We start from the raw sequence: 26,826 nt of genomic DNA, 5'->3' as shown, positions 1-26,826 counted from the left end.
TTGGTAAGTATTTGGGTGACATGAAAGGGACGGTGCCACACACACTCTGCCTCGCTCCAGTGCTAATGAGACGTGGCAGGGCAGATAATTAGCTAACCACTCACAGTATACTCTTAATCTTCACCCATCACCTCCCCTATTACCACCAGCCAGGCCCTGTGTGTATTAGTGTGTGTGTGTACGTGCGTGGGTGTCATGCATTGTTTGTGTGTGCGCGTGTGAGCATTGTGCGTCTCTGAGTGTGTGTGCACCCATGCATGTGTGTGTATATTCATCTACCAGTCTCTGTCTAGGAGTTTCTAGGCTATGCTCCCACTAAGCTCCCTCTCCCCTGGGCTCATGTTAACAGAACTAGAGAGGACAAGCAGACAGTGCAGCCAGCCCAATTATAGGAGCACTATGCATGAAGCATGCTGAGGCTTCTACTGGGATTCACTAAACGCTGAGGGTCTACTGGGAGAGACTGGCGTCTGGAACTCTTAGACTGAGTCAGTGGGGAGGAGAAGAGAAGAGAGCAGAGGAGAGTTGAGGAGAGCTGAGGAGAAGAGAGCTGAGGAGAAGAGAGGAGAGTTGAGGAGAGCTGAGGAGAAGAGAGGAGAGCTGAGGAGAGGAGAGGAGAGCTGAGGAGAAGAGAGGAGAGGAGAGTTGAGGAGAGGAGAGGAGAGCTGAGGAGAAGAAAGGAGAGGAGAGCTGAGGAGAGGAGAGCTGAGGAGAAGAGAGGAGAGTTGAGGAGAGGAGAGCTGAGGAGAGGAGAGTTGAGGAGAGGAGAGCTGAGGAGAGGAGAACTGAGGAGAAGAGAGGAGAGCTGGGTGCGTGCTTAGCCCCCTCCTGTACTCCCTGTTCACCCAAGTCTAGCTTGGCCACGCGGACTCCAACACCATCATTAACGACACAACGGTGGTAAGGCCTCCTGCCTATAGGCTGTCTCACCGACAACGATGAGACAGCCTATAGGCAGGAGGCCAGGGACCTGGCAGTGTGGTGCCAGGATAACAAACTCTCCCTCAACGTGAGCAAGACAAAGGAGATGATTGCGGACTACAGGAAAAGGAGGGCCGAACACGCCCCCATTAACATCAAAGGGGCTGTAGTGGAGCGGGTCGAGAGTTACCTTGGTGTCCACATCACCAACAAACTATCATGGTCCAAACACACCAAGACAGTCGTGAAGAGGGCACGACAAAACCTATTCCCCCTTAGGAGACTGAAAAGATTTGGCATGGGTCCCCAGATCCTCAAAAAGTTCTACAGCTGCACCATTGAGAGCATCCTGACCGGTTGCATCACCGCCTGGTGTGGCAACTGCTCGGCATCCAACCATTAGGCGCTACAAAGGGTAGTGTGTGAGGCCCAGTACAACACCGGGGCCAAGCTTCCATCCATCCAGCACCTATATACTAGGCGGTGTCAGAGGAAGGCCCAAAAAAGACTCCAGTCACCCAAGTCAAAGACTGTTACCACACGGCAAGCGGTACTGGAGCACCAAGTTTAGGTCCAAGAGCTTCTACCACCAAGCCATAAGACTGCTGAACAATCATTCAAATGGCCGCCAGGACTATTTACATTGACCCCCCTCCATTTGTTTTTACACTGCTGATACTCACTGTTTATTATCTATGCATAGTCACTTTACCCCGACCTACATGTACAAATGAGCTGGACTAACCTGTACCCCTGCACATTGACCAGGTCCCCCCTGTATATAGCCTCGTTATTGTTATTTTATTGTGTTACTTTTTTTTCTTTGTAAATATTTTCTTAAAGCATTTACTTAAAACTGCATTGTTGGTTAAGGGCTTGTAAGTAAGCATTTCACCTGTTGCATTCGGCATACGTGATTCGGCATACGTGAACTTAAATTTGACTAATAAAACTTCAAAGTTGAGAGACAGAGTGAAGGAAACCATGTCTTCAACTTCTCTCACACATGTAGGTCCACCATGGCTGATACCTGTCACTCCCTTCTCATCTCTTCCTGCCCTTCCCATCCTTCCCCCCAGAGCTCCAGACCAGTGGTCTACCTGCCTGCTCTTCACCATGCTCCAAGCCCCAGGAGAGGTGTGGAGAGAGGGGGTTAACCATCCTCATCTACACCTGTCTAGCCTCTCCTTGCCTGACCTCCCAGACAGCACAGAGGTGGATGGTAATGTGACACTGAGACTGTTCACCTGAGCAGTTCCAAATCCCTCTCTCCCCTCCTCACCCCACTCATCTCTCCTCATCCCCTCATCCCCCCTCCTTCACCTCTCCTCATCCCCCCTCATTCCTCCTCCCACCTCATTCCTCCTCCTTCCCCATCTCCTCATCCCCCTCATTCCTCATCCCCCTCATTCCTCCTCCTTCCCCTCTCCTCATCCCCTCTCATCCCTCCTCCTTCCCCTCTCCTCATCCCCCCTCATTCCTCCTTCTTCCCCTCTCCTCATCCCCCTCCTTCCCCTCTCCTCATCCCCCCTCATCCCCCTCCTTCCACTCTCCTCATCCCCCTCATTCCTCCTCCTTCCACTTTCCTCATCCCCCCTCCAAATCCCCCGTGTGTGTGTGTGTGTGTGTGTGTGTGTGTGTGTGTGTGTGTGTGTGTGTGTGTGTGTGTGTGTGTGTGTGTGTGTGTGTGTGTGTGTGTGTGTGTGTGTGTATAGATTCATATGAAGACAGTTGCATAAAAGACTGCATACTTACACTTAGACCTGGCAGACCTTGAAGACCTGTATCGCCCTGTGGGAGAGAGAAACTGTTGTTTTTTTATTGTTGAACTCATTAGTCATTCATCAATTTATTGACTCTTATATGGATCTTTCCTCAGCACCTATCATACACAGAGTATAGTACAACACGGAACGTCAACAGTGACTCTTATATGGATCTTTCCTCAGCACCTATCATACACAGAGTATAGTACAACACGAAACGTCAACAGTGACTCTTATATGGATCTTTCCTCAGCACCTATCATACACAGAGTATAGTACAACACGAAACGTCAAGAGTGACTCTTATATGGATCTTTCCTCAGCACCTATCATACACAGAGTATAGTACAACACGGAACGTCAACAGTGACTCTTATATGGATCTTTCCTCAGCACCTATCATACACAGAGTATAGTACAACACGAAACGTCAACAGTGACTCTTATATGGATCTTTCCTCAGCACCTATCATACACAGAGTATAGTACAACACGAAACGTCAACAGTGACTCTTATATGGATCTTTCCTCAGCACCTATCATACACAGAGTATAGTACAACACGGAACGTCAACAGTGACTCTTATATGGATCTTTCCTCAGCACCTATCATACACAGAGTATAGTACAACACGGAACGTCAACAGTGACTCTTATATGGATCTTTCCTCAGCACCTATCATACACAGAGTATAGTACAACACGGAACGTCAACACTGACTCTTATATGGATCTTTCCTCAGCACCTATCATACACAGAGTATAGTACAACACGGAACGTCAACAGTGACTCTTATATGGATCTTTCCTCAGCACCTATCATATACACAGAGTATAGTACAACACGGAACGTCAACAGTGACTCTTATATGGATCTTTCCTCAGCACCTATCATACACAGAGTATAGTACAACACGAAACGTCAACAGTGACTCTTATATGGATCTTTCCTCAGCACCTATCATACACAGAGTATAGTACAACACGGAACGTCAACACTGACTCTTATATGGATCTTTCCTCAGCACCTATCATACACAGAGTATAGTACAACACGGAACGTCAACAGTGACTCTTATATGGATCTTTCCTCAGCACCTATCATACACAGAGTATAGTACAACACGGAACGTCAACAGTGACTCTTATATGGATCTTTCCTCAGCACCTATCATACACAGAGTATAGTACAACACGAAACGTCAACAGTGACTCTTATATGGATCTTTCCTCAGCACCTATCATACACAGAGTATAGTACAACACGAAACGTCAACAGTGACTCTTATATGGATCTTTCCTCAGCACCTATCATACACAGAGTATAGTACAACACGAAACGTCAACAGTGACTCTTATATGGATCTTTCCTCAGCACCTATCATAAACAGAGTATAGTACAACACGAAACGTCAACAGTGACTCTTATATGGATCTTTCCTCAGCACCTATCATACACAACGTATAGTACAACACGGAACGTCAAGTGATACACATTCAGACGATTCATTTTGAAAGGAAAGGAATTGCTGGTATTCAATCATTCTCTTAGACTATAAATACTGGCAGAGATTATTACTACTCTAAATAAATGTCTGAAGAAGTTACCTCCACGTCGAGCCAAGCGGCGGTACTTGCGGGAGGGCTTGTACATGCAGAGCTTTAAAGGTCAGTCAAAATAAACAGCACCTTGTGTTACCTTAACCCATTTAGCTGTGTGTGTGTGTGTGTTGTCCACCACAGCTGGGTTCATATACTATTTCACATCATTTCAAAAACATTATCTGGGCTTGATTGAGCTTGCCTGGCAAAGCAGAACTAAAGAAATAGTTGCAAATAGTATCAGGAACCGATATCTGGTCTTCATACCACATGACATCCTATTCCCTAGGAACCTACTGTATGTCTGGTGTGCTGTCCATCCTATTCCCTAGGAACCTACTGTATGTCTGGTGTGCTGTCCACCCTATTCCCTAGGAACCTACTGTATGTCTGGTGTGCTGTCCACCCTATTCCCTAGGAACCTACTGTATGTCTGGTGTGCTGTCCACCCTATTCCCTAGGAACCTACTGTATGTCTGGTGTGCTGTCCATCCTATTCCCTAGGAACCTACTGTATGTCTGGTGTGCTGTCCATCCTATTCCCTAGGAACCTACTGTATGTCTGGTGTGCTGTCCATCCTATTCCCTAGGAACCTACTGTATGTCTGGTGTGCTGTCCATCCTATTCCCTAGGAACCTATGTCTGGTGTGCTGTCCATCCTATTCCCTAGGAACCTACTGTATGTCTGGTGTGCTGTCCATCCTATTCCCTAGGAACCTATGTCTGGTGTGCTGTCCATCCTATTCCCTAGGAACCTACTGTATGTCTGGTGTGCTGTCCATCCTATTCCCTAGGAACCTACTGTATGTCTGGTGTGCTGTCCATCCTATTCCCTAGGAACCTATGTCTGGTGTGCTGTCCATCCTATTCCCTAGGAACCTATGTCTGGTGTGCTGTCCATCCTATTCCCTAGGAACCTATGATGATCTATTCCCTAGGAACCTATGATGTTATGATCTGGAAAGTTGAGATTATTTATGACTGATTAGTTATTCATGACCATTTTGGTTGTATTCACAGTTGTCACCCAAAATAATCACATTTGCCCATCCCTCCGATAGCTCTACTATTCCTATCAAATAGTTGGGAACATGTATGGAGTATACAACTGTCTATCATTCTCTACTGTTGACTCTCTGTTAGTCAACACCTGGCCTACTGTTGAATCTCTGTTAGTCAGCACCTAGCCTACAGTTTACTGTCTGTTAGTCAGAACCTAGCCTACAGTTTACTGTCTGTTAGTCAGAACCTAGCCTACAGTTTACTGTCTGTTAGTCAGCACCTAGCCTACAGTTTACTGTCTGTTAGTCAGCACCTAGTCTACAGTTTACTGTCTGTTAGTCAGCACCTAGCCTACAGTTTACTGTCTGTTAGCCAGCACCTAGCCTACAGTTTACTGTCTGTTAGTCAGCACCTAGCCTACAGTTTACTGTCTGTTAGTCAGAACCTAGCCTACAGTTTACTGTCTGTTAGTCAGCACCTAGCCTACAGTTTACTGTCTGTTAGTCAGAACCTAGCCTACAGTTTACTGTCTGTTAGTCAGCACCTAGCCTACAGTTTACTGTCTGTTAGTCAGAACCTAGCCTACAGTTTACTGTCTGTTAGTCAGCACCTAGCCTACAGTTTACTCTCTGTTAGTCAGCACCTAGCCTACAGTTTACTCTCTGTTAGTCAGCACCTAGCCTACAGTTTACTCTCTGTTAGTCAGCCCCTAGCCTACAGTTTACTCTCTGTTAGTCAGCCCCTAGCCTACAGTTTACTGTCTGTTAGTCAGCCCCTAGCCTACAGTGTACTGTCTGTTAGTCAGAACCTAGCCTACAGTGTACTGTCTGTTAGTCAGAACCTAGCCTACAGTTTACTGTCTGTTAGTCAGCCCCTAGCCTACAGTTTACTCTCTGTTAGTCAGCCCCCAGCCTACAGTTTACTCTCTGTTAGTCAGCACCTAGCCTACAGTTTACTGTCTGTTAGTCAGCCCCTAGCCTACAGTTTACTCTCTGTTAGTCAGCCCCTAGCCTACAGTTTACTCTCTGTTAGTCAGCACCTAGCCTACAGTTTACTGTCTGTTAGTCAGCACCTAGCCTACAGTTTACTGTCTGTTAGTCAGCACCTAGCCTACAGTTTACTGTCTGTTAGCCAGCACCTAGCCTACAGTTTACTGTCTGTTAGTCAGCACCTAGCCTACAGTTTACTGTCTGTTAGTCAGAACCTAGCCTACAGTTTACTGTCTGTTAGTCAGCACCTAGCCTACAGTTTACTGTCTGTTAGTCAGCACCTAGCCTACAGTTTACTCTCTGTTAGTCAGCACCTAGCCTACAGTTTACTCTCTGTTAGTCAGCCCCTAGCCTACAGTTTACTCTCTGTTAGTCAGCACCTAGCCTACAGTTTACTCTCTGTTAGTCAGCACCTAGCCTACAGTTTACTCTCTGTTAGTCAGCCCCTAGCCTACAGTTTACTCTCTGTTAGTCAGCCCCTAGCCTACAGTTTACTGTCTGTTAGTCAGCCCCTAGCCTACAGTGTACTGTATGTTAGTCAGAACCTAGCCTACAGTTTACTGTCTGTTAGTCAGCCCCTAGCCTACAGTTTACTCTCTGTTAGTCAGCACCTAGCCTACAGTTTACTGTCTGTTAGTCAGCACCTAGCCTACAGTTTACTGTCTGTTAGTCAGCACCTAGCCTACAGTTGACTGTCTGTTAGTCAGAACCTAGCCTACAGTTTACTGTCTGTTAGTCAGAACCTAGCCTACAGTTTACTGTTTGTTAGTCAGCCCCCAGCCTACAGTTTACTGTCTGTTAGTCAGCACCTAGCCTACAGTTTACTGTCTGTTAGTCAGCACCTAGCCTACAGTTTACTGTCTGTTAGTCAGAACCTAGCCTACAGTTTACTGTCCGTTAGTCAGCACCTAGCCTACAGTTTACTGTCCGTTAGTCAGCACCTAGCCTACAGTTGACTCTCTGTTAGTCAGAACCTAGCCTACAGTTTACTGTCTGTTAGTCAGCACCTAGCCTACAGTTTACTGTCTGTTAGTCAGAACCTAGCCTACAGTTTACTGTCTGTTAGTCAGCACCTAGCCTACAGTTTACTGTCCGTTAGTCAGCACCTAGCCTACAGTTTACTGTCTGTTAGTCAGCACCTAGCCTACAGTTTACTGTCTGTTAGTCAGCACCTAGCCTACAGTTGACTGTCTGTTAGTCAGAACCTAGCCTACAGTTTACTGTCTGTTAGTCAGAACCTAGCCTACAGTTTACTGTTTGTTAGTCAGCCCCCAGCCTACAGTTTACTGTCTGTTAGTCAGCACCTAGCCTACAGTTTACTGTCTGTTAGTCAGCACCTAGCCTACAGTTTACTCTCTGTTAGTCAGCACCTAGCCTACAGTTTACTGTCTGTTAGTCAGCACCTAGCCTACAGTTTACTGTCTGTTAGTCAGAACCTAGCCTACAGTTTACTGTCTGTTAGTCAGAACCTAGCCTACAGTTTACTGTCTGTTAGTCAGAACCTAGCCTACAGTTGACTGTCTGTTAGTCAGAACCTAGCCTACAGTTTACTGTCTGTTAGTCAGCACCTAGCCTACAGTTTACTGTCTGTTAGTCAGCCCCTAGCCTACAGTTGACTCTCTGTTAGTCAGCACCTAGCCTACAGTTTACTGTCTGTTAGTCAGCCCCTAGCCTACAGTTGACTCTCTGTTAGTCAGCACCTAGCCTACAGTTTACTGTCTGTTAGTCAGCCCCTAGCCTACAGTTGACTCTCTGTTAGTCAGCACCTAGCCTACAGTTTACTCTCTGTTACTCAGCCCCTAGCCTACAGTTTACTGTCTGTTAGTCAGCCCCTAGCCTACAGTTTACTGTCTGTTACTCAGAACCTAGCCTACAGTTTACTGTTTGTTAGTCAGCCCCTAGCCCACAGTTGACTCTCTGTTAGTCAGAACCTAGCCTACAGTTTACTGTCTGTTAGTCAGCACCTAGCCTACAGTTTACTGTCTGTTAGTCAGAACCTAGCCTACAGTTTACTGTCTGTTAGTCAGCACCTAGCCTACAGTTTACTGTCTGTTAGTCAGCACCTAGCCTACAGTTTACTGTCTGTTAGTCAGCCCCTAGCCCACAGTTGACTCTCTGTTAGTCAGCACCTAGCCTACAGTTTACTCTCTGTTACTCAGCCCCTAGCCTACAGTTTACTGTCTGTTAGTCAGCCCCTAGCCTACAGTTTACTGTCTGTTACTCAGCCCCTAGCCTACAGTTTACTGTCTGTTAGTCAGCCCCTAGCCTACAGTTGACTCTCTGTTAGTCAGAACCTAGCCTACAGTTTACTCTCTGTTACTCAGCCCCTAGCCTACAGTTTACTGTCTGTTAGTCAGCCCCTAGCCTACAGTTGACTCTCTGTTAGTCAGCCCCTAGCCTACAGTTTACTGTCTGTTAGTCAGCCCCTAGCCTACAGTTTACTGTCTGTTACTCAGCCCCTAGCCTACGGTTTACTGTCTGTTAGTCAGCCCCTAGCCTACAGTTGACTCTCTGTTAGTCAGAACCTAGCCTACAGTTTACTCTCTGTTACTCAGCCCCTAGCCTACAGTTTACTGTCTGTTAGTCAGCCCCTAGCCTACAGTTTACTCTCTGTTACTCAGCCCCTAGCCTACAGTTTACTGTCTGTTAGTCAGCCCCTAGCCTACAGTTTACTGTCTGTTACTCAGCCCCTAGCCTACGGTTTACTGTCTGTTAGTCAGCCCCTAGCCTACAGTTGACTCTCTGTTAGTCAGAACCTAGCCTACAGTTTACTGTCTGTTAGTCAGCCCCTAGCCTACAGTTGACTGTCTGTTAGTCAGCACCTAGCCTACAGTTGACTGTCTGTTAGCCAGCACCTAGCCTACAGTTTACTGTCTGTTAGTCAGCCCCTAGCCTACAGTTTACTGTCTGTTAGTCAGCACCTAGCCTACAGTTTACTGTCTGTTAGTCAGCCCCTAGCCTACAGTTTACTGTCTGTTAGTCAGCCCCTAGCCTACAGTTGACTCTCCGTTAGTCAGCACCTAGCCTACAGTTTACTGTCTGTTAGTCAGCACCGAGCCTACAGTTTACTGTCTGTTAGTCAGCCCCTAGCCTACAGTTTACTGTCTGTTAGTCAGCCCCTAGCCTACAGTTGACTGTCTGTTAGTCAGCCCCTAGCCTACAGTTTACTGTCTGTTACTCAGCCCCTAGCCTACAGTTTACTGTCTGTTAGTCAGCCCCTAGCCTACAGTTGACTCTCTGTTAGTCAGAACCTAGCCTACAATTTACTCTCTGTTACTCAGCCCCTAGCCTACAGTTTACTGTCTGTTAGTCAGCCCCTAGCCTACAGTTGACTGTCTGTTAGTCAGCCCCTAGCCTACAGTTTACTGTCTGTTAGTCAGCCCCTAGCCTACAGTTTACTGTCTGTTACTCAGCCCCTAGCCTACGGTTTACTGTCTGTTAGTCAGCCCCTAGCCTACAGTTGACTCTCTGTTAGTCAGAACCTAGCCTACAGTTTACTCTCTGTTACTCAGCCCCTAGCCTACAGTTTACTGTCTGTTAGTCAGCCCCTAGCCTACAGTTTACTCTCTGTTACTCAGCCCCTAGCCTACAGTTTACTGTCTGTTAGTCAGCCCCTAGCCTACAGTTTACTGTCTGTTACTCAGCCCCTAGCCTACTGTTTACTGTCTGTTAGTCAGCCCCTAGCCTACAGTTGACTGTCTGTTAGTCAGCCCCTAGCCTACAGTTTACTGTCTGTTAGTCAGAACCTAGCCTACAGTTTACTGTCTGTTAGTCAGCCCCTAGCCTACAGTTTACTGTCTGTTAGTCAGAACCTAGCCTACAATTTACTGTCTGTTAGTCAGCCCCTAGCCTACAGTTTACTGTCTGTTAGTCAGCCCCTAGCCTACAGTTTACTGTCTGTTAGTCAGCCCCTAGCCTACAGTTGACTGTCTGTTAGTCAGCACCTAGCCTACAGTTTACTGTCTGTTAGTCAGCCCCTAGCCTACAGTTTACTGTCTGTTAGTCAGCACCTGGCCTACTGTTGACTCACTGTTAGTCAGCCCCTAGCCTACTGTTTACTGTCTGTTAGTCAGCCCCTAGCCTACAGTTGACTGTCTGTTAGTCAGCCCCTAGCCTACAGTTTACTGTCTGTTAGTCAGAACCTAGCCTACAGTTTACTGTCTGTTAGTCAGCCCCTAGCCTACAGTTTACTGTCTGTTAGTCAGAACCTAGCCTACAATTTACTGTCTGTTAGTCAGCCCCTAGCCTACAGTTGACTGTCTGTTAGTCAGCCCCTAGCCTACAGTTTACTGTCTGTTAGTCAGCCCCTAGCCTACAGTTTACTGTCTGTTAGTCAGCCCCTAGCCTACAGTTTACTGTCTGTTAGTCAGAACCTAGCCTACAGTTGACTGTCTGTTAGTCAGCACCGAGCCTACAGTTTACTGTCTGTTAGTCAGCACCGAGCCTACAGTTTACTGTCTGTTAGTCAGAACCTAGCCTACAGTTGACTCTCTGTTAGTCAGCACCTAGCCTACAGTTGACTGTCTGTTAGTCAGCCCCTAGCCTACAGTTTACTGTCTGTTAGTCAGCCCCTAGCCTACAGTTTACTGTCTGTTAGTCAGCCCCTAGCCTACAGTTTACTGTCTGTTAGTCAGAACCTAGCCTACAGTTGACTCTCTGTTAGTCAGCACCTAGCCTACAGTTGACTGTCTGTTAGTCAGCCCCTAGCCTACAGTTTACTGTCTGTTAGTCAGCCCCTAGCCTACAGTTTACTGTCTGTTAGTCAGCACCTAGCCTACAGTTTACTGTCTGTTAGTCAGCCCCTAGCCTACAGTTTACTGTCTGTTAGTCAGCACCTAGCCTACAGTTTACTGTCTGTTAGTCAGAACCTAGCCTACAGTTTACTGTCTGTTAGTCAGCACCTAGCCTACAGTTTACTGTCTGTTAGTCAGCACCTAGCCTACAGTTTACTGTTTGTTAGTCAGCCCCTCTATAAAACAGTTTGGGGTGTGCATCAGCTCATGCTATTTACTAATGTTTAAAACCAAACCATAGATGAGGAGTATGACTTACTTGATCACCTTTGGGGCCAATAGGACCTGAGTCTCCTTTCAAACCCTGGGAACAAACAAATACTTCAGACACCTTTCTGTTGTCAATAAAGAACAAAGACAGACACCTTTCTGTTGTCAATAAAGAACAAAGACATTAGACACCTTTATGTTGTCAATAAAGAACAAAGACATTTTTCCAGTCAGAACCTAGCCTATAGTTGACTCTCCATTAGTCAGCACCTAGCCTACAGTTTACTCTCTGTTAGTCAGAACCTAGCCTATAGTTGACTCTCCGTTAGTCAGCACCCAGGACTCCTCAGAGCCTGGTTCCTCTTTACCAGGTACAACCAGAAGAGGACTGGCCACCCCTCAGAGCCTGGTTCCTCTCTAGGTTTCTTCCTAGGTTCCTTCCTTTCCAGAGAGTTTTTCCTATCCACTGTGCTTCTACATCTGCATTGCTTGTTCTTTGGGGTTTTAGGCTGTGTTTCTGTATAAGGACTTTGTGACAAATGCTGATGTAAAAAGGCCTTTACAAAATACATTTGACTGATTGATTGATTGATAGATTAGTGTTTTGGCCTGACGTGCTGCTGATATGTGTCCGCAGGTATCGGGGTCTCTGAATAGTCTGAGGGGTCTCTGAAAAGGGAACTGTTTGTCCAATGTCTTTTTACTCAGAGTCAGTCTGAATCATAGACAACTACTGGTTCTGCAGGACTAAACAGAGAAGTACAGCAACATGACTCTGTGTAGGTGGTCCAATGAAAAACACATTGTTTGACCATTAGTGTAGATAATCCTCTAAGCAAACCAATGTCTCTATGATAATCCATTCAAAAAGTGATAGGAGTTGCTACCCGTGGTCAAGATCAGGGCGACTAAATCAATGGAGGCCAGAGAAGAAAAGTGGCCATAAATCAGAAGAATAACATCGTGTCAGCTAGTCTGAGTTACAGGTTTTTGGAAGCAAACCACTCGATTTTGTCTCTACATTATATTGGTATCGAACATGTCACCCTCCCTAGGAGAGGGGGTGACCTCGACAATTTATTGTTAAAATGAGAGGCTGCTTGGATCTTTAATTTAAAGACCCTTGCTCCCTTCGGTCTCAACGTAGACTTTGATCTGAAGACATTCTTGTGATTATTGTGATTGTGTCAATGTAAATGTTTGTAGGCTTATGTAGCCAAATTGTATCTGTGATGGTATGCTATCCATTTGTTTTTTTATATGCTATTATATCTGAGAATTAACCAATGATATCAGGCCACACCCGGCCATGATTTCAGACACGTGTGTCTTTTGACACTCTATAAACGAGTCACCCAGCAGTGTTCGTCATTACACCCTGATGAAGACCCCTTGTCTGTGGAAATGTTGGACATAAATATTATTGCATCTGAGCTCCCTGAGTGTGCGGCTCTCCTTGATTCTCTAAATATGACAAATGGCCAAACTCTCTAAATATATTTCTCTGGGCTTCAAGTTCAATGGTAAACCTGTAATCCAGAGGCGTAAGAAAAGCACACCTATTTAGGCGAGGTGCTGGCTAGCGGAGTGGAACACTTGAAAAATAGTGTTCTAATCCTAGACAGTCAGTTAGATTGTTTCAATATTCCCCATGTTATGTAATGTGAACAGGAACTAACATGGCTGTCATAGGATTCTGTAGTGTCATGTAAATGCTTCATAATGCAGATGACTCAATGTCCCACCTTTGGTCTGGCCTACATGATGAACTGTCAGTCACATAGTACACAGTAATAATACCCATTCTGTCCAACGGCTTGTTTTTCACATCATGTACGATAGATAGATGCTGATGTTAAAACTTGGCTTTGTCATCAGACATGTGTTGTGTTATAATAGATAACACATTTGAGCCCAATTTCATCATCTGATTTCATTTGGACTTTAACACATTACAGTAAAGTAGACTTTGGAAGAAGTCAGAATAGCCCATTTAACCAAGCATAGTTCCCTAGACATAATAAACTAATGGACACTATATCAATATTACTGCACGAAAACTAGCCAGCTGGCTAAATCTCTCACATTTACAGAAATGTTCATTGATGTGCTTTGTCCCAGTCACATAAATACACACATAAATAAATCTCTACAGGAAAGCTATTGATTGTACAATATAAGAAACCGTTGAGACCATACCAGACAGCTATTGATTGTACTGTATAAGAAACCGTTGAGACCATACCAGACAGCTATTGATTGTACAGTATTAGAAACCGTTGAGGCCATACCAGACAGCTATTGATTGTACAGTATTAGAAACCGTTGAGACCATACCAGACAGCTATTGATTGTACAGTATTAGAAACCGTTGAGACCATACCAGACAGCTATTGATTGTACAGTATAAGAAACCGTTGAGACCATACCAGACAGCTATTGATTGTACTGTATAAGAAACCGTTGAGACCATACCAGACAGCTATTGATTGTACAGTATTAGAAACCGTTGAGACCATACCAGACAGCTATTGATTGTACAGTATTAGAAACCGTTGAGACCATACCAGACAGCTATTGATTGTACAGTATTAGAAACCGTTGAGACCATACCAGACAGCTATTGATTGTACAGTATTAGAAACCGTTGAGACCATACCAGACAGCTATTGATTGTACAGTATTAGAAACCGTTGAGACCATACCAGACAGCTATTGATTGTACAGTATAAGAAACCGTTGAGACCATACCAGACAGCTATTGATTGTACTGTATAAGAAACCGTTGAGACCATACCAGACAGCTATTGATTGTACAGTATTAGAAACCGTTGAGACCATACCAGACAGCTATTGATTGTACAGTATTAGAAACCGTTGAGACCATACCAGACAGCTATTGATTGTACAGTATTAGAAACCGTTGAGACCATACCAGACAGCTATTGATTGTACTGTATAAGAAACCGTTGAGACCATACCAGACAGCTATTGATTGTACAGTATAAGAAACCGTTGAGACCATACCAGACAGCTATTGATTGTACAGTATTAGAAACTGTTGAGACCATACCAGACAGCTATTGATTGTACAGTATAAGAAACTGTTGAGGCCATACCAGACAGCTATTGATTGTACAGTATAAGAAACCGTTGAGACCATACCAGACAGCTATTGATTGTACAGTATAAGAAACCGTTGAGACCATACCAGACATCTATTGATTGTACAGTATAGGAAACCGTTGAGACCATACCAGACAGCTATTGATTGTACAGTATAAGACCATACCAGACAGCTATTGATTGTACAGTATAAGAAACCGTTGAGACCATACCAGACAGCTATTGATTGTACTGTATAAGAAACCGTTGAGACCATACCAGACAGCTATTGATTGTACAGTATTAGAAACCGTTGAGACCATACCAGACAGCTATTGATTGTACAGTATTAGAAACCGTTGAGACCATACCAGACAGCTATTGATTGTACAGTATAAGAAACCGTTGAGACCATACCAGACAGCTATTGATTGTACAGTATTAGAAACCGTTGAGACCATACCAGACAGCTATTGATTGTACTGTATAAGAAACCGTTGAGACCATACCAGACAGCTATTGATTGTACAGTATTAGAAACCGTTGAGACCATACCAGACAGCTATTGATTGTACTGTATAAGAAACCGTTGAGACCATACCAGACAGCTATTGATTGTACAGTATTAGAAACCGTTGAGACCATACCAGACAGCTATTGATTGTACAGTATTAGAAACCGTTGAGACCATACCAGACAGCTATTGATTGTACAGTATTAGAAACCGTTGAGACCATACCAGACAGCTATTGATTGTACAGTATTAGAAACCGTTGAGACCATACCAGACAGCTATTGATTGTACTGTATAAGAAACCGTTGAGACCATACCAGACAGCTATTGATTGTACAGTATTAGAAACCGTTGAGACCATACCAGACAGCTATTGATTGTACAGTATTAGAAACCGTTGAGACCATACCAGACAGCTATTGATTGTACAGTATTAGAAACCGTTGAGACCATACCAGACAGCTATTGATTGTACAGTATTAGAAACCGTTGAGACCATACCAGACAGCTATTGATTGTACTGTATTAGAAACCGTTGAGGCCATACCAGACAGCTATTGATTGTACAATATAAGAAACCGTTGAGACCATACCAGACAGCTATTGATTGTACAGTATAAGAAACCGTTGAGACCATACCAGACAGCTATTGATTGTACAGTATTAGAAACTGTTGAGACCATACCAGACAGCTATTGATTGTACTGTATAAGAAACCGTTGAGACCATACCAGACAGCTATTGATTGTACAGTATAAGAAACCGTTGAGACCATACCAGACAGCTATTGATTGTACAGTATTAGAAACTGTTGAGACCATACCAGACAGCTATTGATTGTACAGTATAAGAAACTGTTGAGGCCATACCAGACAGCTATTGATTGTACAGTATAAGAAACCGTTGAGACCATACCAGACAGCTATTGATTGTTCAGTATAAGAAACCGTTGAGACCATACCAGACAGCTATTGATTGTACAGTATAAGAAACCGTTGAGACCATACCAGACATCTATTGATTGTACAGTATAGGAAACCGTTGAGACCATACCAGACAGCTATTGATTGTACAGTATTAGAAACTGTTGAGACCATACCAGACAGCTATTGATTGTACAGTATAAGAAACCGTTGAGACCATACCAGACAGCTATTGATTGTACAGTATTAGAAACCGTTGAGACCATACCAGACAGCTATTGATTGTACTGTATAAGAAACCGTTGAGACCATACCAGACAGCTATTGATTGTACAGTATAAGAAACCGTTGAGACCATACCAGACAGCTATTGATTGTACAGTATTAGAAACTGTTGAGACCATACCAGACAGCTATTGATTGTACAGTATAAGAAACTGTTGAGGCCATACCAGACAGCTATTGATTGTACAGTATAAGAAACCGTTGAGACCATACCAGACAGCTATTGATTGTTCAGTATAAGAAACCGTTGAGACCATACCAGACAGCTATTGATTGTACAGTATAAGAAACCGTTGAGACCATACCAGACATCTATTGATTGTACAGTATAGGAAACCGTTGAGACCATACCAGACAGCTATTGATTGTACAGTATAAGACCATACCAGACAGCTATTGATTGTACAGTATAAGAAACCGTTGAGACCATACCAGACAGCTATTGATTGTACTGTATAAGAAACCGTTGAGACCATACCAGACAGCTATTGATTGTACAGTATTAGAAACCGTTGAGACCATACCAGACAGCTATTGATTGTACAGTATTAGAAACCGTTGAGACCATACCAGACAGCTATTGATTGTACAGTATAAGAAACCGTTGAGACCATACCAGACAGCTATTGATTGTACAGTATTAGAAACCGTTGAGACCATACCAGACAGCTATTGATTGTACAGTATAAGAAACCGTTGAGACCATACCAGACAGCTATTGATTGTACAGTATAAGAAACCGTTGAGACCATACCAGACAGCTATTGATTGTACAGTATTAGAAACCGTTGAGACCATACCAGACAGCTATTGATTGTACAGTATAAGAAACCGTTGAGACCATACCAGACAGCTATTGATTGTACTGTATTAGAAACCGTTGAGACCATACCAGACAGCTATTGATTGTACAGTATTAGAAACCGTTGAGACCATACCAGACAGCTATTGATTGTACAGTATTAGAAACCGTTGAGACCATACCAGACAGCTATTGATTGTACAGTATTAGAAACCGTTGAGACCATACCAGACAGCTATTGATTGTACAGTATTAGAAACCGTTGAGACCATACCAGACAGCTATTGATTGTACAGTATTAGAAACCGTTGAGACCATACCAGACAGCTATTGATTGTACAGTATTAGAAACCGTTGAGACCATACCAGACAGCTATTGATTGTACAGTATAAGAAACCGTTGAGACCATACCAGACAGCTATTGATTGTACAGTATAAGAAACCGTTGAGACCATACCAGACAGCTATTGATTGTACAGTATTAGAAACCGTTGAGACCATACCAGACAGCTATTGATTGTACTGTATAAGAAACCGTTGAGACCATACCAGACAGCTATTGATTGTACAGTATTAGAAACCGTTGAGACCATACCAGACAGCTATTGATTGTACAGTATTAGAAACCGTTGAGACCATACCAGACAGCTATTGATTGTACAGTATTAGAAACCGTTGAGACCATACCAGACAGCTATTGATTGTACAGTATTAGAAACCGTTGAGACCATACCAGACAGCTATTGATTGTACTGTATTAGAAACCGTTGAGGCCATACCAGACAGCTATTGATTGTACAATATAAGAAACCGTTGAGACCATACCAGACAGCTATTGATTGTACAGTATAAGAAACCGTTGAGACCATACCAGACAGCTATTTATTGTACAGTATTAGAAACCGTTGAGACCATACCAGACAGCTATTGATTGTACAGTATTAGAAACCGTTGAGACCATACCAGACAGCTATTGATTGTACAGTATTAGAAACCGTTGAGACCATACCAGACAGCTATTGATTGTACAGTATTAGAAACCGTTGAGACCATACCAGACAGCTATTGATTGTACTGTTTTAGAAACCGTTGAGGCCATACCAGACAGCTATTGATTGTACAATATAAGAAACCGTTGAGACCATACCAGACAGCTATTGATTGTACAGTATAAGAAACCGTTGAGACCATACCAGACAGCTATTGATTGTACAGTATTAGAAACCGTTGAGACCATACCAGACAGCTATTGATTGTACTGTATAAGAAACCGTTGAGACCATACCAGACAGCTATTGATTGTACAGTATAAGAAACCGTTGAGACCATACCAGACAGCTATTGATTGTACAGTATTAGAAACTGTTGAGACCATACCAGACAGCTATTGATTGTACAGTATAAGAAACTGTTGAGGCCATACCAGACAGCTATTGATTGTACAGTATAAGAAACCGTTGAGACCATACCAGACAGCTATTGATTGTACAGTATAAGAAACCGTTGAGACCATACCAGACATCTATTGATTGTACAGTATAGGAAACCGTTGAGACCATACCAGACAGCTATTGATTGTACAGTATAAGACCATACCAGACAGCTATTGATTGTACAGTATAAGAAACCGTTGAGACCATACCAGACAGCTATTGATTGTACAGTATTAGAAACCGTTGAGACCATACCAGACAGCTATTGATTGTACAGTATTAGAAACCGTTGAGACCATACCAGACAGCTATTGATTGTACAGTATTAGAAACCGTTGAGACCATACCAGACAGCTATTGATTGTACAGTATTAGAAACCGTTGAGACCATACCAGACAGCTATTGATTGTACAGTATTAGAAACCGTTGAGACCATACCAGACAGCTATTGATTGTACAGTATTAGAAACCGTTGAGACCATACCAGACAGCTATTGATTGTACAGTATTAGAAACCGTTGAGACCATACCAGACAGCTATTGATTGTACAGTATTAGAAACCGTTGAGACCATACCAGACAGCTATTGATTGTACAGTATAAGAAACCGTTGAGACCATACCAGACAGCTATTGATTGTACAGTATAAGAAACCGTTGAGACCATACCAGACAGCTATTGATTGTACAGTATTAGAAACCGTTGAGACCATACCAGACAGCTATTGATTGTACAGTATTAGAAACCGTTGAGACCATACCAGACAGCTATTGATTGTACAGTATAAGAAACCGTTGAGACCATACCAGACAGCTATTGATTGTACAGTATAAGAAACCGTTGAGACCATACCAGACAGCTATTGATTGTACTGTATAAGAAACCGTTGAGACCATACCAGACAGCTATTGATTGTACTGTATAAGAAACCGTTGAGACCATACCAGACAGCTATTGATTGTACAGTATTAGAAACCGTTGAGACCATACCAGACAGCTATTGATTGTACAGTATAAGAAACCGTTGAGACCATACCAGACAGCTATTGATTGTACAGTATTAGAAACCGTTGAGACCATACCAGACAGCTATTGATTGTACAGTATTAGAAACCGTTGAGACCATACCAGACAGCTATTGATTGTACAGTATTAGAAACCGTTGAGACCATACCAGACAGCTATTGATTGTACAGTATTAGAAACCGTTGAGACCATACCAGACAGCTATTGATTGTACAGTATAAGACCATACCAGACAGCTATTGATTGTACAGTATAAGAAACCGTTGAGACCATACCAGACAGCTATTGATTGTACAGTATTAGAAACCGTTGAGACCATACCAGACAGCTATTGATTGTACAGTATTAGAAACCGTTGAGACCATACCAGACAGCTATTGATTGTACAGTATAAGAAACCGTTGAGACCATACCAGACAGCTATTGATTGTACAGTATTAGAAACCGTTGAGACCATACCAGACAGCTATTGATTGTACAGTATTAGAAACCGTTGAGACCATACCAGACAGCTATTGATTGTACAGTATTAGAAACCGTTGAGACCATACCAGACAGCTATTGATTGTACAGTATTAGAAACCGTTGAGACCATACCAGACAGCTATTGATTGTACAGTATTAGAAACCGTTGAGACCATACCAGACAGCTATTGATTGTACAGTATTGGAAACCGTTGAGACCATACCAGACAGCTATTGATTGTACTGTATAAGAAACCGTTGAGACCATACCAGACAGCTTCATCATGTTTAGCCGCCACACATAAAAAAGCTCTGACTGCAGAAAAAAAAGCACATCAATGAACATTTCTGTAAATGTGAGAGATTTAGCCAGCTGGCTAGTTTTCGTGCAGTAATATTGATATAGTGTCCATTATTTTTTTATGTGTTTTAATGTACATTCAGCGGCGTTGACTTAGTAATAGTTGACTTTGCCAATAGTAATATAAATCGCCCAGAGCCATTTTAATGTCAGATCAACATCCTCTAATGGTATAGAACTGAGTGTCAGTTTCCCATCTGCAGGTCTGGATCGATATTTATGATGCAGGAACATATTCATGATAAACTGATCCGAACATCCGCTTAGATATATGGCATTCTATAGGTTTATAGTGGTATTCTATAGGTTTATAGTGGCATTCTATAGGTTTATAGTGGCATTCTATAGGTTTATAGTGGCATTCTATAGGTTTATAGTGATATTCTATAGGTTTATAGTGATATTCTATAGGTTTATAGTGGCATTCTATAGGTTTATAGTGGCATTCTATAGGTTTATAGTGGTACTCTATAGGTTTATAGTAGTATTCTATAGGTTTATAGTGGTATTCTATAGGTTTATAGTTGCATTCTATAGGTTTATAGTGGCATTCTATAGGTTTATAGTGGCATTCTATAGGTTTATAGTGATATTCTATAGGTTTATAGTGATATTCTATAGGTTTATAGTGGCATTCTATAGGTTTATAGTGGCATTCTATAGGTTTATAGTGGTATTCTATAGGTTTATCGTGGTATTCTATAGGTTTATAGTTGTAATCTATAGGTTTATAGTTATAGTGGTATTCTATAGGTTTATAGTTATAGTGGTATTCTACAGGTTTATAGTGGTATTCTATAGGTTTATAGTTATAGTGGTATTCTATAGGTTTGTAGTTATAGTGGTATTCTATAGGTTTATAGTGGTATTCTATAAGTTTATAGTGGTGTTGTATAGGTTAATAGTGATGGTGGTATTCTATAGGTTTATAGTGGTATTCTATAGGTGTATAGTTATGGTGGTATTCTATAGGTTTATAGTTATGGTGGTATTCTATAGATTTATAGAGGTATTCTATAGGTTTATAGTGGTATTATATAGGTTTATAGTGATGGTGGTATTCTATAGGTTTATAGTGGTATTCCATAGGTTTATAGTGGTATGCTATAGGTTTATAGTGATGGTGGTATTCTATAGCTTAAAAGTGATGGTGGTATTCTATAGGTTTATAGTGGTATTCTATAGGTTTACAGTGGTATTCTATAGGTGTATAGCTATGGTGGTATTCTATAGGTTAATAGTGATGGTGGTATTCTGTAGGTTTATAGTGGTATTCTATAGGTTAAGTGATGGTGGTATTCTATAGGTTTATAGTGGTATTCTATAGGTTTATAGTGGTATTCTATAGGTTTATAGTTGCATTCTATAGGTTTATAGTGGCATTCTATAGGTTTATAGTGGCATTCTATAGGTTTATAGTGATATTCTATAGGTTTATAGTGATATTCTATAGGTTTATAGTGGCATTCTATAGGTTTATAGTGGCATTCTATAGGTTTATAGTGGTATTCTATAGGTTTATCGTGGTATTCTATAGGTTTATAGTTGTAATCTACAGGTTTATAGTTATAGTGGTTCTATAGGTTTATAGTTATAGTGGTATTCTACAGGTTTATAGTGGTATTCTATAGGTTTATAGTTATAGTGGTATTCTATAGGTTTATAGTTATAGTGGTATTCTATAGGTTTATAGTTATAGTGGTATTCTATGGGTTTATAGTTATAGTGGTATTCTATAGGTTTATAGTGGTATTCTATAAGTTTATAGTGGTGTTGTATAGGTTAATAGTGATGGTGGTATTCTATAGGTTTATAGTGGTATTCTATAGGTGTATAGTTATGGTGGTATTCTATAGGTTTATAGTTATGGTGGTATTCTATAGATTTATAGAGGTATTCTATAGGTTTATAGTGGTATTATATAGGTTTATAGTGGTATGCTATAGGTTTATAGTGATGGTGGTATTCTATAGCTTAAAAGTGATGGTGGTATTCTATAGGTTTATAGTGGTATTCTATAGGTTTACAGTGGTATTCTATAGGTGTATAGCTATGGTGGTATTCTATAGGTTAATAGTGATGGTGGTATTCTGTAGGTTTATAGTGGTATTCTATAGGTTAAGTGATGGTGGTATTCTATAGGTTTATAGTGGTATTCTATAGGTTTATAGTGGTATTCTATAGGTTTATAGTTGCATTCTATAGGTTTATAGTGGCATTCTATAGGTTTATAGTGGCATTCTATAGGTTTATAGTGATATTCTATAGGTTTATAGTGATATTCTATAGGTTTATAGTGGCATTCTATAGGTTTATAGTGGCATTCTATAGGTTTATAGTGGTATTCTATAGGTTTATCGTGGTATTCTATAGGTTTATAGTTGTAATCTACAGGTTTATAGTTATAGTGGTTCTATAGGTTTATAGTTATAGTGGTATTCTACAGGTTTATAGTGGTATTCTATAGGTTTATAGTTATAGTGGTATTCTATAGGTTTATAGTTATAGTGGTATTCTATAGGTTTATAGTTATAGTGGTATTCTATGGGTTTATAGTTATAGTGGTATTCTATAGGTTTATAGTGGTATTCTATAAGTTTATAGTGGTGTTGTATAGGTTAATAGTGATGGTGGTATTCTATAGGTTTATAGTGGTATTCTATAGGTGTATAGTTATGGTGGTATTCTATAGGTTTATAGTTATGGTGGTATTCTATAGATTTATAGAGGTATTCTATGGGTTTATAGTGGTATTATATAGGTTTATAGTGATGGTGGTATTCTATAGGTTTATAGTGGTATTCCATAGGTTTATAGTGGTATGCTATAGGTTTATAGTGATGGTGGTATTCTATAGCTTAAAAGTGATGGTGGTATTCTATAGGTTTATAGTGGTATTCTATAGGTTTACAGTGGTATTCTATAGGTGTATAGCTATGGTGGTATTCTATAGGTTAATAGTGATGGTGGTATTCTGTAGGTTTATAGTGGTATTCTATAGGTTAATAGTGATGGTGGTATTCTATAGGTTTATAGTGGTATTCTATAGGTTTATAGTGGTATTCTATAGGTTTATAGTTGCATTCTATAGGTTTATAGTGGCATTCTATAGGTTTATAGTGGCATTCTATAGGTTTATAGTGATATTCTATAGGTTTATAGTGATATTCTATAGGTTTATAGTGGCATTCTATAGGTTTATAGTGGCATTCTATAGGTTTATAGTGGTATTCTATAGGTTTATTGTGGTATTCTATAGGTTTATAGTTGTAATCTACAGGTTTATAGTTATAGTGGTTCTATAGGTATATAGTTATAGTGGTATTCTACAGGTTTATAGTGGTATTCTATAGGTTTATAGTTATAGTGGTATTCTATAGGTTTATAGTTATAGTGGTATTATATAGGTTTATAGTTATAGTGGTATTCTATGGGTTTATAGTTATAGTGGTATTCTATAGGTTTATAGTGGTATTCTATACGTTTATAGTGGTGTTGTATAGGTTAATAGTGATGGTGGTATTCTATAGGTTTATAGTGGTATTCTATAGGTGTATAGTTATGGTGGTATTCTATAGATTTATAGAGGTATTCTATGGGTTTATAGTGGTATTATATAGGTTTATAGTGATGGTGGTATTCTATAGGTTTATAGTGGTATTCCATAGGTTTATAGTGGTATGCTATAGGTTTATAGTGATGGTGGTATTCTATAGCTTAAAAGTGATGGTGGTATTCTATAGGTTTATAGTGGTATTCTATAGGTTTACAGTGGTATTCTATAGGTGTATAGCTATGGTGGTATTCTATAGGTTAATAGTGATGGTGGTATTCTGTAGGTTTATAGTGGTATTCTATAGGTTAATAGTGATGGTGGTATTCTATAGGTGTATTGTTATGGTGGTATTCTATAGGTTTGTAGTGGTATTCTATAGGTTTATAGTGGTATTCTATAGGTGTATAGTTTAGGTGGTATTCTATAGGTTTATAGTGGTATTCTATAGGTTAATAGTTATGGTGGTATTCTATAGGTTTATAGTGGTATTCTATAGGTATTCTATAGGTTTATAGTTATGGTGGTATTCTATAGGTTTATAGTGGTATTCTATAGGTTCATAGTAGTATTGTATAGGTGTATAGTTATTGTGGTATTCTATAGGTTAATAGTGATGGTGGTATTCTATAGGTTTATAATGGTATTCTATAGGTTAATAGTGATGGAGGCATTCTATAGGTTTATAGTGGTATTCTATGGTATTCTATAGGTTTATAGTTATGGTGGCATTCTATAGGTTAATAGTGATGTTGGTATTCTATAGGTTTATAGTGGTTGTCTATATGTTTATAGTGGTATTCTATAGGTTCATAGTGATGGTGGTTTTCTATAGGTTTATCGTGGTATTCTATAGGTTAATATTGATGGTGATATTATATAGGTTTATAGTGGTATTCTATTGGTGTATAGTTATGGTGGTATTCTATAGGTTTATAGTGGTATTCTATAGGTTAATAGTGATGGTGGTATTCTATAGGTTTATAGTGGTATTCTATAGGTTTATAGTGGCATTCTATAGGTGTATAGTTTAGGTGGTATTCTATAGGTTTATAGTGGTATTCTATAGGTTTATAGTGGTATTTTATAGGTATTCTATAGGTTTATAGTTATGGTGGTATTCTATAGGTTTATAGTTATGGTGGTATTCTATAGGTTTATAGTGGTATTCTATAGGTATTCTATAGGTTTATAGTTATGGTGGTATTCTATAGGTTTATAGTGGTATTCTATAGGTTCATAGTAGTATTCTATAGGTGTATAGTTATTGTGGTATTCTATAGGTTAATAGTGATGGTGGTATTCTATAGGTTTATAATGGTATTCTATAGGTTAATAGTGATGGGGGCATTCCATAGGTTTATAGTGGTATTCTAAGGTATTCTATAGGTTTATAGTTATGGTGGCATTCTATAGGTTAATAGTGATGGTGGTATTCTATAGGTTTATAGTGGTTGTCTATATGTTTATAGTGGTATTCTATAGGTTCATAGTGATGGTGGTATTCTATAGGTTTATCGTGGTATTCTATAGGTTAATAGTGATGGTGATATTATATAGGTTTATAGTGGTATTCTATCGGTGTATAGTTATGGTGGTATTCTATAGGTTAATAGTGATGGTTGTATTCTATAGGTTTATACTGGTATTCTATAGGTTTATAGTGGTATTCTATAGGTATTCTATAGGTTTATAGTTATGGTGGTATTCTATAGGTTTATAGTGGTATTCTATAGGTTCATAGTAGTATTGTATAGGTGTATAGTTATTGTGGTATTCTATAGGTTAATAGTGATGGTGTTATTCTATAGGTTTATAATGGTATTCTATAGGTTAATAGTGATGGAGGCATTCTATAGGTTTATAGTGGTATTCTATGGTATTCTATAGGTTTATAGTTATGGTGGCATTCTATAGGTTAATAGTGATGTTGGTATTCTATAGGTTTATAGTGGTTGTCTATATGTTTATAGTGGTATTCTATAGGTTCATATTGATGGTGGTATTCTATAGGTTTATCGTGGTATTCTATAGGTTAATATTGATGGTGATATTATATAGGTTTATAGTGGTATTCTATTGGTGTATAGTTATGGTGGTATTCTATAGGTTTATAGTGGTATTCTATAGGTTAATAGTGATGGTGGTATTCTATAGGTTTATAGTGGTATTCTATAGGTTTATAGTGGCATTCTATAGGTGTATAGTTTAGGTGGTATTCTATAGGTTTATAGTGGTATTCTATAGGTTTATAGTGGTATTTTATAGGTATTCTATAGGTTTATAGTTATGGTGGTATTCTATAGGTTTATAGTTATGGTGGTATTCTATAGGTTTATAGTGGTATTCTATAGGTATTCTATAGGTTTATAGTTATGGTGGTATTCTATAGGTTTATAGTGGTATTCTATAGGTTCATAGTAGTATTCTATAGGTGTATAGTTATTGTGGTATTCTATAGGTTAATAGTGATGGTGGTATTCTATAGGTTTATAATGGTATTCTATAGGTTAATAGTGATGGGGGCATTCCATAGGTTTATAGTGGTATTCTAAGGTATTCTATAGGTTTATAGTTATGGTGGCATTCTATAGGTTAATAGTGATGGTGGTATTCTATAGGTTTATAGTGGTTGTCTATATGTTTATAGTGGTATTCTATAGGTTTATAGTGATGGTGTTATTCTATAGGTTTATCGTGGTATTCTATAGGTTAATAGTGATGGTGATATTATATAGGTTTATAGTGGTATTCTATCGGTGTATAGTTATGGTGGTATTCTATAGGTTAATAGTGATGGTTGTATTCTATAGGTTTATACTGGTATTCTATAGGTTTATAGTGGTATTCTATAGGTATTATATAGGTCTATAGTTATGGTGGTATTCTATAGGTTAATAGTGATGGTGGTATCCTATAGGTTTATAGTGGTTTTCTATAGGTTTATAGTGGTATTCTATAGGTTTTTAGTGGTATTCTATAGATTTATAGTGATGGTGATATTCTACAGGTTAATAGTGATGGTGGTATTCTATAGGTTTATAGTGGTATTCTATAGGTGTATAGTTATGGT

The 26,826-nt window shown here is 40.3% G+C and overlaps 1 long non-coding RNA gene across 1 annotated transcript in view; it reads right to left on the bottom strand.

Moving 5' to 3' along the window:
* Positions 1–2,674: 2,674 nt before the first annotated feature.
* LOC135530845 (uncharacterized) overlaps positions 2,675–26,826 on the bottom strand; it is a 38,399-nt gene continuing 14,247 nt past the window's right edge. Inside the window, exons 4-5 of the long non-coding RNA XR_010453910.1 lie at positions 11,334–11,378; positions 2,675–2,712 (exon numbers count right to left, since the gene is read on the bottom strand). This is a non-coding gene — a long non-coding RNA (uncharacterized LOC135530845). The remainder of the gene's footprint in view (positions 2,713–11,333; positions 11,379–26,826) is intronic.

Source organism: Oncorhynchus masou, unplaced genomic scaffold (assembly GCF_036934945.1).
Source record: "Oncorhynchus masou masou isolate Uvic2021 unplaced genomic scaffold, UVic_Omas_1.1 unplaced_scaffold_1438, whole genome shotgun sequence".
Lineage (NCBI taxonomy): Eukaryota > Metazoa > Chordata > Actinopteri > Salmoniformes > Salmonidae > Oncorhynchus > Oncorhynchus masou.
Note: the sequence above shows the minus strand (reverse complement) of the source record. Positions and strands in the feature narration are given on the sequence as shown.